The sequence below is a fragment of the Pinus tabuliformis genome, chromosome 3_2 (assembly GCF_031772625.1).
Source record: "Pinus tabuliformis cultivar Carrire ecotype Pingquan chromosome 3_2, CPIR1, whole genome shotgun sequence".
Taxonomy (NCBI): Eukaryota; Viridiplantae; Streptophyta; class Pinopsida; order Pinales; family Pinaceae; genus Pinus; species Pinus tabuliformis.
In genome coordinates this window covers 1,216,004,720-1,216,022,520 of record NC_142302.1, presented here as the reverse complement: position 1 = coordinate 1,216,022,520, position 17,801 = coordinate 1,216,004,720, and positions in this window count along the sequence as shown.

The window sequence follows — 17,801 nt, the reverse complement described above, 5'->3', positions numbered from 1 at the left end:
ATCTGTACCCAGAGAGGGCTCCCTCTTTATGATTTAGCTTGGTTTCTGAAAGGTATTAGGCTAGCTGTGAAGTTTAGGAGTTTTGTTTGAGTTTGGGTGGTGAGATTCAATAGCAGAGGGGTAGGACTGAGTATTTTAGACCACTGGGCTAATGGAATCAACGAAGATGGCTTAACTGGATTTAGTTTCTTAACAAAGGATGGTTTGATAGGGCAAGATGGTCAAACAGGGAACAAATAACAACCTGGGATAGATGGAATGGGCTTAAAATCGGCGAAGGGCAGTTAAGAATCCTTCAGCATATTTAAAGAGGGAACTTGAATGATTACTACTAAAGAGAAATTAAGTATTCTTTAATAAAGAATCAAAATGAATGAATTAAAAAACAAGAGCAATTAAGATTTCACTATTTATCCTAATTTAGAAGAAAACATGGAGAATAATAATGATTGAAAACAGAGTGCAATCAAGCATATTCTGAATTATTCTTTTTCATTTATCATTCAAATGTGAAACATAGATGATATAATAAAAAAGGAAAACTTTAAAACATAAGGTATAGAGGACGTATTGATCCGATGTTTGATTCAAGAAATCTATGAAAAGTCCTTTACTTCAATTCTTTATCTAGCAAGCCATACAAAATTGGTCTAATCAACACTTTATTCCAAAATAATCAATATTACAGCAATGTCTAAGAATCCACACTCAATACCCAAATTGAGGGGGTATTTATACAAAAAAAATTACAATCAAATATCTCATAACAAAGTGAGATATAAATTGGAGTGACTAATCATATCCTTCAAGAAAATAGGGCTAGAAGACCTCGTAGATGACAGATAAGGCAACCGAATGGTTTGATGTCCCTATTTTTGAGAATGTGTTGGATTTAGGCCCTATGATTTGGCCTCTTGCTGTCCTTGGTGTAATTATGTACTGACTACTCTATTTTGACTTTCCTACTGATACACTTTACCTGCATCTGATACTCTTTATCTGTTGATCTCTTTTCATCCTCTTTATCTTCATTGACTGTAGTAAAAATCAAAATTTACCCTTTACGTAGAATAAATTACAAAATTTCAAGCATTTCTTCCCACCATTTTGGCTGGGGTATTCTGGTTTTCTGAAGCTTGCTGAGGGTTTCATCTGTTTCTGTATACTTGAAAAATGTAGGCTGAATTGGGAACAAGTGTTTTAGTTCATGTTCAACATAGAATAAGCTTTCTAGGTTGTCGTAGAGCACCCTACTTCTAGGCAATGCTCTTATCCCTGAAGCACTTGTTGATGAACCTGCTTGGTTGCCTACATAATTATTTAATTTCTCCACATAATCTTTATGTCTCATTAACCTGTCATTGATCACTAAAGGACTGGGTAGCCGTTTATTCTGCAAAATATCAAACTTCTCCATAAAAGCATTAATCTCTACCCTCATGTCATGAAATCTTCTTTCTAAATTCCACGTTAAAGTTTTTTTGGTTAATACCATTTTGATTTCAAAAGTGGTTTATATCTTGTCATTAATGCCTAACTCTTCCAGCTGTTCTTTATTTCTAGTATTCAAAAAATGTAGAAGCATGTTGGCTTCCTCAAGCATTTTCCCTTGTTCTGCCGTTGTTCTTTGGATTTCTTCTTAGGCTGCCTTCACAAGAACAATTTGTTCAAAAATCACTTGGATAGAAGGCCAAACATAATTTATGGATTGAGTGATGCTGGCCCAAAGAATTCTCTTGATTTTTGTTAGAGGCTTGTCAAATGTAAGATCTTTCTCCAATTCTTTTACGTTGTTTTCTAATATTTTAATCTATCTTGTTTTTTCTGCAACATTTACCTTTGAGAGATCATAGCTTTGTTCCATTTTGGCATATTTCTCCTTTAGCTTATTTAGTTCTGAAACTTGTAGTTTCAGGTCTTCCATTGATTTTATTAGCTCTTCTGTGCTCAAATTAGCAGTACTGCCTCGTGCTACACCTGCTTTTCCTATTGTTGCGGTACTTGTAACTGCCTCTGCTATGACTGTTGGAATATTTGGTGCCAATGCTACTCCAAGAGTTGATGGTACTGCTGTTGATACTACTGGTATTACATTGGGAGGCTGGGAGGTTGACTCTCCTTGCTTGTCCTTCAATGCTTTTTCAAGTGCTTGTTCAGTATCATTCAGTCTTTCATTAAGCTTTAAGAGAAAATCCATCATTTCTTCTTTAGATTTTTACTTTAGATAACCTCGTCAGTCTGTGGGTGCCTTGAAGGAGGCAGCTTTAGTTGTTTCCTAAGGGCAGCAATATATTCATCTTTCTTTTCGATTAGTGCTTCTACACCTTTCACATCTTTGGGATCATGTCCCAATCCAATAATTATTTCTTCCAAAGACTTTATTCTATTATCTTTGGCATGAGAGGAGGCCATTTCCAAGTGTAGCTGAGCAGTAGTATTGTCCAAAGAATTTTGTAACCTGTGGGGCATCATTTCCTTGCCAGTCAAGGTTTAGTAAATCATTTCTCCTGTTCGCTTATGCAACTCAATTTGATCCAAAGGATGAATATCCTTTGCCATAACTTCAAAATTTGTTCTAGGATAATCTATTGTTGATCTAGGCTACTGCACTTTGGGCTTGAAATAGCTCATTATCATCTTGCCTTCTTTGATGTCATAAGCTGACATCAATCTCTGTTGATTTGTAGGAGCCATCTTCAAATATTAGTTATAAACCTGCAGCCTCAATGGATCGTTCCTCGCTTTTATTTCTGTGAATTTTTTCTTGATGTCTGAGGCATCAGTCCCTGGTGGCTTGGAAGAAGATATCTCTACGCTTTTCTGCCTTTCTAGCTCCTGCCTTTGAGAGCTAGTGGATGTTCCTCCTATTGGGAAAGTTTGCTGGCTTTCCACTCTTTCTTCCCTATGACTATCTGTATTTTCTTCTACAAATTCCTCCTCTGAAAGGGGATTTAATCTCTGTCTCTTTGTTCCAAGCCATCCTGATGGTTCACTGGCAGGGGTATTTTTTTCCCTATCTCTCTTTTTATTTCTTTCCTCATTTAGAGGAGTTTGTAGAATTGGAGGCTCTGCCATATTTGTCTGAGTGGGAGAAGTCTATATTTGAGCCTGTTCTTTGGAAGTTTCAGGCTGTTTGGACATTGTAGGCTATTTAGTGTGTTGAAAGCTAGTTTCTAAATCCTTTCCATTTGATGACCCTGTAGCTGGTATACTTGTTTCCTATGAAGGTTGTTGAGAGGTTCTGGTACTAGAGGCGCCAACTCCTGACCTTTGAGATAACTTAAATGATACATGCCCAAAAGAATCCAAGTCAAGTGTTTTCTCAAGATCTCTCATAACTTTCTCAAAATTGACCTGTTCACTATCATGCTCTACTAGGGTTCCTTCCCTCCATTCATCCGTATTTGCATATTTTTCAATTTCTGGAATTCTATGGTGAATATATGGGGACAACATGTTCTTCATTCTCCTATCACATATAAAATTGTTAGGATCATATGGTTTCAACTCAAAACTCTTTTGTAACTTAAATTGCTCTTCTAAAAATTTTTCTGCTTCTTTCCATGCTTCCCTAGTGTTGCAGACAAAAGGGCCTAGCCGGTTCTTAATTCTAAGCTAAGCTTTCTTCTTGGCATTAAAAAAATGGACTAAGTCTGCATTTATCATTTTCCTGAAATATTCCAATGCAAAGAGTCTCAATGGAACATACTTTGGTAGCTTAAAAGGGTAGAGTTCACACCCATAAATCCTTATTTTTGTGTGATTCTTATATAGATACCAGTCACCTATCTTGTACTGCTTGGAGAGCTGAAGGATTTTCTTCATATCACCATTGATCCTAAGAGGGGAAACTCCTGTCAATAAAGTAGTTGCTGGATGGACAAATAGGTCAATGAACTCATTGTAGGTGTAAGGGGACTCAATGGTATTATGGAAAAAATGGGACTCCAAAAAATGACAAACCTTGGATTGCCTCTGGTGTCAAGTTTCTTAACATGGAAAGGAAAGCTCTCTGACTGATAATACAACAAAAGATGATAGATAAAAGTGGTGTATTTGAAGACTCCTTCATTGTCCAGTCTTAGGAATTGGTCATGAATTTTGTTGGAAATATAGGAGGCATAATCATATTTAATAGCAGGGGGCTCTCCTGGAGTAAAATTTGACAATAATACTAAGGTTATCTCATCAACATACTCTTTGGAGTTGATTCCCATGATTGAGGCTATCATATCAACAATAATTTTTCCTGTATCTATAGAGAAAGCCTGCAGATAAGGAGGTGGGCCTTTGGGCTGATGTTTAGGGTCCATGAACATCTGACAGATACGATTCAGTTCTGATTGAGACAATTGGGGAGCTTTTTCAAGTAAGTATCCCATGGAAAGGGGAGTAAGAGCATGACTGGAGTGGAATTGCAGCATTTCATTAATGGACTGAGCAGTTATGGGAAAAAGGACTGATTGGCTTGGGGATATGACTGCTCTTTGGTTAGGGTCATAATTGGCATAGCAGTGATGAATGATATCTGGGAAAACATGGATTGAAGGGAGGAAGTACATGGGAAGGTTGGATTGCCGTAGTCCTAAGATGTCAGAGCCATTAAGATAACTGTCTCTGGCTTGGAAAAATATCTTAAGGTGGTTATCATCACCAGATAAGTCCTTTATCTAAAAATCTTTATTAGCCAGAGGCAGATAATCTAAATCTTTGTGAGGGGCATTCATAGGTACAACATTCAGGGCTATAGGAGTTTCCATCTCTGGTTCTTTTGGATTCAGGAATGGAATTCGGGTTTTCTGTGGAAAATAGTGAAAAGAGTAGGTTTGGGAACCTATATAGTGAACAACAACTTGAATGTATAGCGAAATTGGTCCTTTCTATGGAATATTCAGTATAAAACCAAAACTTGCAGGGTTTCGGTGGAAATGGGTAAATACCTATATTGGGGAAATGAACAGTGCAATGGTGGGATGGATAACAGGTTCTGGATGGCATCACTGCAAGTTTTCTAACCAGGTGGCATTTGAAAAGCTTCAGCGATTGACCGGGACGTCGCTTTGCATGGGAACACAGTTTGCCGTATAAAACATCAAAAGTGACATTTCATTGGTTTTATTCGGAAAATCTAGGCTGGAGAGGGTTTTTTTGGATTATCGGGAGGGTGACATATGCAGGGAAATGACGTTTTGTCGTTTATGGAGGACAGTAAGCAGTATGGGATCACACTGTTTTTGGAGTTAAGCAGTAGTCGGTCGAGGGCGAGCGATCACATAGACTGTCTGTTGCATGGCGGGAGTACAAGGTAAAAACTGCCTGGTGATTACACGTTAAAGCACAATCACTAAGGGCGTAGTGATATCAACGTCGATTGTTGGATGATGGGGGAATGATCGGACGACGAACAGGGAGTGGTTATGGGAAAAAGGACTGTGAATGGTTATGAAGGTTATTAATTAACCCAGAGGGTTAGTTAATCCCCGGCAATAAAGTGAAAAGTCGAGGTTCTTAATGAGTTACGGATTAACTCATTAATCCTCTTTTAAACGTTGATTATGGTTGTATTCAAGCGGGGGCAGGATATTTAACAATTTGGGGCTTTTGAATATATTTAATAATACAGGAGTGGGTTAATTTTCCAAAGCATTTATATAATATAAGTCAGAAATTAATATGAAGCAATGTGATAAAAAACGCTTAGTAAAAACATTAGAGAATACATTTTAAACTTAGGCTTAAAGTGAAAAAGGGGTTTTTATGTGATATTGCGGATTTTTCATAAGTAAAATATGATTTTACGTAGGAAAAGACTTATGAGAGTGAATGAATGATTTATGGATGGTTTAAGTACTTAGGCCATTTAAATTATTGGGCCAAGGGTCCGGTCCCTCCAGAAGTCAGAGAAATGCTCTGAGCCCCTTTAACTTTCAAAGACCCTAATACTTTAGGGGGAATTAGTGAAGTTTTTAGGGAAAAATATGAAGGGAAGTTAATAATTTAACCTTGTTCTGCTTGAACTGCATCAAGTGAAATGTTTGTCTTGCACTTGTGATAAAAGTGAAACTTAACACATTTGAAGACATGATCCATCACAAGTAATTCTGCCACATCATCTACTTACCCTGCCTACTTTAACCTGACATTTTTTCTCCTTTATTAGGGTGCACTTGGACTGGAAAACCCTTATCACATTTTTTCTTTTACATACAAAAATCTATCTAAGTCTAACCTTATTACATCCGAGGGCTTAGATTAAACTGTTGAACTCATTTTATTCACTCTACCTATCTACTTATCTGCCAAGATTAAATAGTTTGGTCAGATTTTATTCTCTATCTCTAAAATATAAAATTGAAAGTATGAACTAGTCAAGTTTAAACTATTTGACTGTTCACCAATTGTGGCATAAGTTACAAGTTGCACACAATTTGATTATTACATAAGAGTAAAAAGTAGTGGCATTTGGACTTGCACACTTTCCTTGGTCTTTCTTTTGGTGGGGTTCATTTTTCTTCACTTTTTTGACCATTTTATTTCTTTTCACCCTTTGCTTTTTCTTTTAGGGTATACCCTCTCTACATTTTTTAAATTTTTTTGATTTTTTGACAATATGGACAACCTTTGCAACAAGGAAAGGAATGAACATTTTCATAGCTCATCAAGTCAAGCATGAAATATGACATCTATTGGTATAGGAGCATAACACTGGCTCCACTTGGGGATGGCGTTTCTTGGTGGAAAGTCAAGAATAGTAGGTTAGATGGCCTTTGAATGATTTTGACTGTGCTCTGAAATTTCCTTCTACTTATTGCTTTATTGTATGTATGACAGTAACACTTCTGAAGCTTAGGGCCTTCTCTCCAGGCTTCAACTCGAGCAAGTCACTATCCAATCAAAACTATGACATTACCAAGGATATAGTATTTAGATGTTAAAATCTGAAGACATTAAAAAGTAAGATCATAGTAATGCTTCAGCATCCGACCATTAACTGGCCCTTCTTCTATTTCTATGCCATCCAAGTTTTTGAGATAGTAATTATTGTTCCCTTGTAAGGCATGGATAACAATAGGTCCTTTCCATAGGAAGTCAAATTTCCCACGTTTTTCCTTATCCTCTCTCCTAGAATCCCATCTTAAAACCTTGTCTCCAAGGTAGAAATCTTCTACCTTGGTTCTTTTATCAAATATTTTCTTAAGCTTCTCTTGTAATACTTGGGATCTCTAATACACTTTCTCTCTAGTCTATTGTAGATAGATGGTCTGGTTTATCCTCCTTTGAATATCATTGGGTTCCACTTGAGCTTCTTGAAGTAATTTCATTACAGGAACTCCTAAAGTTGAAGGAAATACAACCTCCATGCCATACACTAATTCATAAGGACTAGTTCCAATAGATTTCTTGGTGGTAAGTCTATCTACCCATAGTGCATTAGTAAGTTTCTTGTGCCAATTTTTCATGTTTTCTTCCAATAATTTCTTAATAATATTAATTAGGATTTTATTGGAAGACTCAGCTAGACCATTACCTTGAGGGTAATAGGCTGTGGAATGGCATAAAGTGATATGCTACTTATTACAGAAAGTTATCATTTTCTTGGATTTGAAGGTAGCAGCATTATTAGTTATGATCTTCTCAGGACAGCCAAATCTAGATAATATGTTGGTTTCTAAGAATCCTATAATCACTATGTCATTGGCTTGTCTAGAAGGAATGGCTTCTATCCAGTTGGTGAAATAATCTGTGGCAGTGAGAATCCATTTATGTTGGGAAGAAGAGGGAGGATGGATTTCTCCAATGAAGTCCAGGCCCCATTATTGGAAGGGTTTTTCAGTGGAAATTGGTCTCAGGGGTAAAGGTAATAGTTTTCTCTTGCCTTCAAAAATTTGACATTTATGGCAAGCTGTGACAAATTTCTTTACATCAGTGAACAAGGTTGGCCAATAAAATCCAGCCCTCAAGATCTTGTCTATGGTTGCTTTCTAGTAAAGGTGTCCACCACAGTCTCCTGCATGAAATTCTTTAAGAACCTTGTCAACTTTTTCTTTTAATAAACAATTCAATAGAATACCTTCATGATTTTTCCAAAATAGAGAATTATATAAAATACAAAAATTTGAAGATTTCATCTTTAAAAACCTTTTCTTTGTCCTGGATAACCCTGAAGGAGCGTGTAGGTTTAGTAGTACATAAATTATATCAGCATACCAAGGTGAATCTAAGAAGGCCTGGCTGATTTGTGGAGTCACCATCTCCTGTTCATTATCCAGTTCATTAATGTCTAGGGCTTGACAATTTGTTTCAGTCATTAGTTTGGCCAATCTCTGTCCTTTTATAAGCTTTGTAGGTTTCATTTCAATATCATACTCTAATATAGTAGTAATCAATTTACCTCGTTTTCCCTCAATTCCATCCTGAGTTAAGATGTCTTTGACAATAACATTTGGTACATAGGCTATTATATGGGAGTACAATATGTAGACTCTAAAGTCTTTAATAGCTTTTACCAGTGCAAAAGCTTGTTTTTCAATGATTTGGTATTTTAGTGGTGCATCCCTAAGTGCTTTACTAAAAAAGGCTATGGGTTTTTCACATCCTTGATCATCCTTTTGTAGTAAAACAACAACTATGGTGTGTTCTGATGCAAATGAAAATATTATGAAGTCTCTATCAAACTTTGGACTTGTAAGGACCAGTGTTCTGGTCAAAGCCATTTTAATTTCTTCAAAGGCTTGTTTGGCTTCAACTCTCCATCTAATGCTAGAAACCTTTTTCAACATATTATTAAGCAATCTAATTAATTCAGCTAAGTTAGATATGAATCTTCTCAAAAAATTGATCTTTCCTAGGAAAGCTTGAAGTTCTTTGACATTTCTAGGGTGGGGTATTTGCAGAATAGCTTCTATTCTAGCAGGATCAATTCTGATGCCCTCTTTGGAGATAATATGGCCTAAAATTTTGCCTTCCTCTAGACCAAATAAGGACTTCTTAGGATTTAAAGAAATACCATATTTTCTACATTTCAAAAATACTTGTCTCAGATGATCCAAATGTTGCTGATCTGATTTAGAAAAAACAGTTAGGTCATCTAGATATATAACCAGAAAATCATGAATTTCTTTTGCAAATGTTATTTCCATTGCTCTTTAGAAGGTCTCCCCTGCGTTTTTAAGTCCAAATGGCATTTTGACATATTTGAATGTGCCCCATGGTGTTGTAAAAGCAGTCTTTTCCTGGTCATCAGGATGAACTAGAATCTGGTTATAGCCTGAGAACCCATCCAAAAGTGAAATCCTAGAAGCACCTACCACCCTCTGTAAAATGTGATCCATCTTGGGTAAAGGGTAATTTTCCTTTAGAGAAACCTTATTAACATTTCTTAAATCAATACATAATCTGATTTCTCCAGTTTTCATCCTAGTAGGTACTAGATTAGATACCCACTTTGAGAACCTGATAGGAGCAATTATCCCCGCTTCATACATTCATTTGATTTCTTTTTCAATTAAGGGAAGCAGTATAGGGTTAATTCTTCTAAGCTTTTGCTTGAATGGTTTCTGATTTTCCTTCAGAGGTATTGTATGCTGAATTATGGAGGTGTCATAAGATTTCAGGTCTTCATAACTCCAGGCAAATACATCCTGAAATTCTCTCATTAGTTCAACATATTTAAGTTTCTGGTCAGGGGGCAAAGATTTAGATAACTCTACCGTTTTCGGATCTTCCTCAGTTCCCAAATTATAGTCCTCAATATTTGCTTTTAAGGGTCCCATCTTAGGTTTCTTTGGAATATCATTGAAATCAAAGAGATCTTCCAAAGGAATTAATCCCTGAGGCAAATGATTATCTTTTAAATTGATTACTTCAGATTCTCCTTCAATAACCTTATCAATATCCATTTCTTTAAAATCCTGCATTTCTTTGTTGGTAATTTTTGTTGGATGAAGCATTTGAGTTGTGCTTTCTACTGAAATGTCTATTTCTATCTTATTTGTTTGATCAAACTCATTAACTGTATCTACATCTATGTTAGTGTTATAAAATTCTTCATTTAAGGTTAAGAAATTGTTAATCTGCTTATCACTATCAAACACTTGCCAATTCTTCAAATTGTCAGGTATAGCTAGCCTATGTCTAATCTTAGCTGTGAACTGATGATTAGGTTCAAATGGTAATTTGCAGGTGCTGGCAAACATTGCCAGACTATGAACTTTCAAGTTATGTTTTCTTGGGATTTTGGTAAGCTTAGTTTCTAGAAATGTATTTAGAATCTCTATCACTCTATCTCTGTAATACTTCAGTCTAGGATCATTTGTTGAATAATTTCTTTTGATTTGTTGAACTATTAACTCAGAATCTCCTAAGACAGACACCCTAATTGCTTCTAATTTTTTAATCAATAATAGACCTAGCAACAGAGCTTCTATTCTGCCATATTATTGGTTCATCTAAAGTTTAATCTATAGGCATGGCCTTTAGCATGATCGTTTTCAATATTTTGCACCCAAACTCCTGCTCCTGATCCTAATTTGTTAACTGAACCATTAAATTCTAAGTGCCAGAGAATTTCATGTTCATAATTTGTGTCAGGAGTTTCAAGAATCTATTTAATAGGGTGATCTAGTTTTTTGCTTTCTTCTATTTTCTCTTGGATATTTGATGTTTCATTGTTCTCAAAAATTTCTTGGATTTGAACACTAGACTTTTCATTTAGTAATTTCTTTTGGTTCTGCTGCTAAAACATCTAGTTCATTTGGGGAATCACTTTCAACATTTTAAAGAATGAAAGAATCCATATCAAAGTGTACTGAGTAGATAGGGAAATTTTGGGGTTTCTCCTGACTACTTACTACGTATTTCATTAAGGTTTCTCTGTATAGTTTCTTGGGTTGACCGAATACTGAAATAGTAGCATAAGACATGTCTAATTGTGGAGATCCTTGAAGCTTTGCACCCCAAGATCTGGATAATAACATGCCATACTTTGGTGGAATATCTGCTACTACTATGTCCATTATGATTGTTTTGGCAGGATACTGAATAAGTGATACACACAAGTCTTTGATTAATCCTAAACACCTGACCTAGATGGAATCAAAAGAAAAGAGGTCTTTGTATGGCCTAGTGATGTCTAGGTCTAATCTCTCCATTACATATTTAGGCATTAAGTTATGAGATGCACCAAAATCAAACATGGCATTATGAGGTATTTTATCATGTATGTTCAAACTTACATAGAAAGGAGGGATTCCTCCATCTACTGGTTTCCTGTTCACTTCAGGGCCAAAGATCAATTCAGGCTGGTCATCGAAAACATTTACTGAATCTTCATTCACTGAAATTTTAAGTGACTTGTTGATTCGGCTTCTGTAGACATCATGTTTAGCTAATTCAGACAATGGAACATCTATTTTTAATTTTCCTACTTCAGCTTCCAGGTTAAAAAAAAATTCAGTCCGAGTTCTTGTATTTCGGACAACTGGATTCTCTTTATCTTCTATATTTTCTGTGTTTTTTTCCTATTCAAGGGTGGAGTTATGAGTTGAAGTTGTTTCCAAATCAACTTCTAGAGGTTCTTCCACATTTCCTTTGGAGGGAATAGAAGTGGAAAGTTGTCTATTATTGGGTTGATTATCGGATACATCTTTAATAATTGGATTAGCAGGGTTAGGGTCTGTTCTAGAAAGAATATGTACAGGGGTGGTATTGGTATTACCTTTGTTGGGCTGTTTGGTATTTTTCTGTCTGTTGGTTTCAGGGATATCTATTCTTTCGCTCCTCAGATTATATTGTTTGTGGACTTCATAAATGGCTGTATCACATCCCTCCCTAAAGTCAAATGATTCACCGGACTGAGTTTGGAATTGTTTAAGAATGTGAGCTTCTTCATCCTCTTGGGTCAAGAAAACTTTTTGTTCATTGTTGAGTCCCATCAAATTGATTTAGGTATCTTTGTTGGTTCATCAGAAGTTGAGGCTTCAGCATAATTTTCCTAGAATGGGGGCCTAAGGTTTTGATCATGGCCATTCTTTCCAGTGTTCTGGTTTTTGTTCTTCCTGAAATTTGGATTTCTCCCAGTATTGCTTGGTTGACCATCCCAAGGGGATTTCCTTTCAATTGTTTCTACTCTATCTCCTAGCCTATCCATTCCTTTAATAATAGCATCCAATTTTTGTTCAAAGGCCAAGGGTTCTTCTTTCAAAGGTATCCTCCTTTCACTTCTAGCTTTAGCTCGTTTGGATATCAGGTTGGCTTCAACACTGACAGCTATACTTTGCATATCTTCTAAAGTTCGAGGAGCTCTTTCCCTAAGTTGGTATGCCATATCAAAATCAAATCCATCAGGGAATTTTATCAATGCCAAATCTAGAGGAGGTCTGAGGTTTTGAGGGATAGAATTGTAAACATTATTGAACCTAGTACAACAATCTTGTACAGTTTCTTGTGTTCCTCTCTTCAAGTTTTCATACTCTGATAAGATCTGGAGAGAATCTTTCTTCTTTTCCATCTGTTCAAGAATGTTGTATACAGAGCTTGTAGGTCATTGATATTGTTTGCAGGGAGGGCTCTAAACCATGTTCTAACATCTCCAGTCAGACTTTGAACGAATATTCTCATTCTGACATCATCTGTATCAATTTCATATATCTCAAAGTAATCTATCATCTTTTTGGTATGTTGTTGTGCAGTGTAAGTACCAGAGCCATCAAAAGGAGTGATTTTACTTTGATAGTCTTGGGGCATAGCCCCTGGATTGGAAGGTAAATTGAGGGGGGTATACCTATTTGCCATTGCAGTAGGTTGGGTTGAAACAACAGCTGGTTTTGGTCTTGGAGTGGTGGGTGGAGGGGTGGAAGGGGTGGTTTGGAGTTGAGATGTCTGAGGTGCTATTGATGAACTAGGAGAGGCTAAAGTGATTATAGAAAGGCTTGATGTTCCTACAGAGGTAAGCTCAGATTGAATGGAATTCTACAAATGTCTGTCAAGATGTGTAATGACAACTTCAAGTTGTAAGTTTTCAATAAATATTGGGTCATGAACTGTGTGGGCTAACCCAGACTCAGAAAAGGTTACAAATAAAGAGGTCTCAAAATACTCATCAAAGGGTTTGTCCTCAAGGTTAGTCCACTTCACAGGACATGATCTTGATCTGTATAAAGGCCGAGAACTAGCAGAACTCTCTTGGCTTTCTTGTCTCCTAAGAATCCTAGGGATTAGATTAGGGTTCTCAAACACAGGTGGTGGATTTGGATCAGGATTAGCTCTGGTGTAATGAGTCCTTTCTGAAGCCAGGTTTCTAGGTATGTTTTGTTTTTTTCTCTAAATGGGTTGGACAATACAACTTCTTACAGTTTCTTTAAGAGGCTTTAGGTATGGGATTTGAACTTTCTTAAAGACTTATTTGATAAGAGGAACTAATCAAGAATTTGAAACCAGAAGTTCAACCCATAAACTAGACCAGAGAGAGAATGAAGCAACATTCATTCACTTATGCAATTGCAAAGCAATAGCAATTCAAAGGCTACCTGGCTAGCTTCAGGCTCCATCTGTAGCTTATAAAGTAAACAATAGTAACAAACAAATTATTTAGATCCCCGGCAGGGCCACCACTATGTTATCACTTAGATTTTCCTTGAAGTTGTTGGAAGAGGAAAGGGGTCCGAGGTAAGCACAAACCAACTTTTCGGTATAGAATCTAGCCAATCTGTACCCAGAGAGGGCTCTCTCTTTATGATTCAGCTTGGTTTTGAAAGGTATTAAGCTAGTTGTGAAGTTTAGGAGTTTTGTTTGAGTTTTGGTGGTGGGATTCAATAGCAAAGGGGTAGGACTAAGTAGTTTAGGCCATTGGGCTAATGGAGTCAACGAAGATGGCTTAACTAGATTTAGTTTCTTAACAAAGGATGGTTTCACAGGGCAAGATGGTCAAAGAGGGAGCAAATAACAACCTGGGATAGATGGAATGGGCTCTAAATCGGTGAAGGCCAGTTAAGAATCCTTCAGCATATTTAAAGAGGGAACTTGAATGATTACTACTAAAGAGCAATTAAATATTCTTTAATAAATAATTAAAATGAATGAATTAGAAAACATGAGCAATTAAGATTTCACTATTTATCCTAATTTAGAAGAAAACATGGAGAATAATAATGATTGAAAACAAAGTGTAATCAAGCATATTCTAAATTATTCTTTTTATTTATCATTCAGATGTGAAACATAGATGATATAATAAACAAGGAAAACTTTAAAACATAAGGTATAGAGGACTTATTGATCCGGTGTTTGATTCAAGAAATCTGTGAAAATTCCTTTGCTTCAATTCTTTATCCAGCAAGCCATACAAAATTGGTCCAATCAGCACTTTATTCCAAAATAATGAATATTATAGCAATGTCTAAGAATCCACACTCAATACTCCAATTGAGGGGGTATTTATACAAAACATTTTACAATGAAATATCTCATAACAAAGTGAGATATAAACTGGAGTGACTAATCATATCCTTCAAGAAAATAGGGCTAGAACACCTCATAGATGACAGATAAGGCAACTGAATGGTTTGTTGTCCCTATTTTCAAGAATGTGTTGGAGTTAGGCCCTATGATTTGGCCTCTTGCTGTCCTTGGTGTAATTATGTGCTGGTTGCTCTATCTTGACTTTCCTACCGATACACTTTACCTGCATCTGATACTTTTTATCTGTTGATCTCTTTTCATCCTCTTTATCTTCATTAACTGTAGTACAAATCAAAATTTACCCTTTACCTAGGGTATTTTGTTTTTCTGAAGATTTCTGATGGTTTCATCTATTTCTGTATACCTGAAAAATGTAGGCTGAATTGGGAACAAGTGTTTTAGTTCATGCTCGACATAGAATAAGTTCTCTAGGTTGTTGTAGAGCACCCTGGCTGTACGCAATGCTTTTATCCCTGAAGCAATTGTTGATGAACCTGCTTGGTTGCCTGCATAATTATTCAATTTCTCCACATAATCTTTATGTCTCATTAACCAGTCATTGATCACTAAAGGACTGGGTAGCCCATTATTCTGCAAAATATCAAACTTCTCCATAAAAGCATTAATCTCTACCCTCATGTCATGACATCTTCTTTCTAAATTCAGCATTAAAGTTTTCTTGGTTAATACCCTTTTGATTTCCAAAATGGCTTTTGTCCTGTCATTAATGCTTAACTCTTCCAACTGTTCTTTATTTCTAGTATTCAAAAAATGTATAAGCCTGTTGGCTTCTTCAGGAATTTTTCCTAGTTTTGCCTTTTTTCTTTGGATTTCTTCTTGGGTTTCCTTCACAAGATCAATCTGTTCAAAAATCATTTGGATAGAATGCCAAACATCATTTATGGATTGAGTGATGTTGGCCCAAAGAATTCTCTTGATTTCTGTTAGAGGCTTGTAAAATGTAAGATCTTTCTCCAGTGCTTTTACTTTGTTTTCTAATATTTTAATCTCTCTTGTTTTTTCTGCAAAATTTACCTTTGAGAGATCATAGCTTCGTTCCATTTTGGCATATTGCTCCTTTAGCTTATTTAGTTTTGAAACTTGTAGTTTTAGGTCTTCCGTTGATTTTATTAGCTCTTATGTGCTCAAATTAGCAGTACTGTCTTGTGCTACACCTGCTTTTCCTATTGTTACGGTACCTGTAACTGCCTCTGCTATGACTGCTAGAATATTTGGTGCCAGTGCTACTCCAAGAGTTGATGGTACTGCTATTGATACTATTAGTATTACATTGGGAGGTTGGGAGGTCGACTCTCCTTGCTTGTCCTTCAATGCTTTTTCAAGTGCTTGTTTAGTATCATTCAGTCTTTCATTAAGCTTTAAGAGAAAATCCATCATTTCTTCTTTAGATTTTTGCTTTATAACCTCATCAGTCTGTGGGTGCCTTGAAGGAGGCAACATTAGTTGTTTCCGGAGGGCAGCAATATCTTCATATTTCATTTTGATTAGTGCTTCTACACCTTTCACATCTTTGGGATCATGTCCCAATCCAATAATTATTTCTTCCAAAGACTTTATTCTGTTATCTTTGGCCTAAGAGGAGGCCTTTTCCAAGTGTAATTGAGCAGTAGTATTGTCCAAAGAATTTTGTAACCTGTGGGCCATCATTGCCTTGCTAGTCAAGGTTGAGTAAATCATTTCTCCTGTTTGCTTATGCAACTCAATTTGATCCAAAGGATGAATATCCTTTGCCATAACTTCAAAAAATTTATGAGATAATCTGTTGCTGATCTAGGCTACTGCACTTTGGGCTTGAAATAGCTCATTATCATCTTGCCTTCTTTGATGTCATAGGTTGACATCAATCTCTGTTGATTTGTAGGATCCATCTTCAAATTTTGGTTATAAACCTATAGCCTCAATGGATCGTTCCTGGCTTTTATTTCTGTGAATGTTTTCTTGATGTTTGAGGCATCAGTCCCTGGTGGCTTGGAAGAAGATACCTCTATGTTTTTCTGCCTTTCTAGCTCTTGCCTTTGAGAGCTAGTGGATGTTCCTCCTGTTGGGAAAGTTTGTTGGCTTTCCACTCTTTCTTCCCTCTAACTATCTGTATTTTCTTCTGCAAATTCCTCCTCTGAAAGGGGATTTAATCTCCGTCTCTTTGTTCCAGGTTGTCCTAATGGTTCACTGGAAGGGGTAGTTTTTTCCCTATCTCTCTTTTTGTTTCTTTCCTCATTTAGAGGAGTTTGTAGAACTGGAGGCTCTCCCATATTGGTTTGAGTGGGAGAAGTCTGTATTTGAGCCTGTTATTTGGAAGTTTTAGGCTGTTTGGACATTGTAGGTTGTTCAATGTGTTGAAAGCTGGTTTCTAATTCCTTGCCCTTTGATGATCCTGTAGCTGGTATACTTGTTTCCTATGAAGGTTGTTGAGAGGTTCCAGCACTGGAGGTGCCAACTCCTGACCTTTGAGATAACTTAAATGATACCTGTTAAAGAGAGAGTCCATATAGGTTGGTAGAATTTTATGTTTGTGGAAAAACTTGTGAACAATTTTTGAAACCAACGTTTCGGACTAGCTTAGTGAGTCCATCATCAGGGTAATATGATTTGTATTTTGAGAAGAGAGAGCGTGAAATTATGGAGCTATTAACAGTTATTTGAGAATTATTTCATGTCTTTTTTAATGTCGACCTAGCTGATATATATATATATATATATATATATATATATATATATATATATATATATATATATATATATAAATAAAATAATTTAATAATATATATATATATATTATTTAATTAATATTGATTATATTTAAATGTATATATATTTATATTTATATAGAATTGATTATGTATATAATGATCTTTAGTTATTATTATTATTTTTTAGATTTTATGATATAAGTTCTTTGCTATGTATTATGCATTTGAAGTAGTTTGACTTATTAAATTATGTTTTATATTTATATTTATTTATTTATTATTCTATTAATTTGTATTTACTGATTTTTTATTTTATTTAACAAGGGTTTCCAGGTGCTACTTAATTTTAGTCCATCATCTCTATTCATGTTGTTGGAGGATTTCTCAATTTCAATTGCCTCTTTCACCCTTCTTTTTAAATAATGGTCTTCCTTGTAAATTAATTTTTCTTTTTCCATATAGATATAGTGCGAGGACAAACATGCGTGCTCTGCCAGACTTGATTTTTCTTACCTGTTTCTTGTAATATCATTAATGTGTTCTTTTAATCTCATGCCAAAGGATATCCCTATTTCACCTATATATACTTTTCCACATGAGCAAGGAATCGAGTATACTCCTTTGTGATTTTTTGGG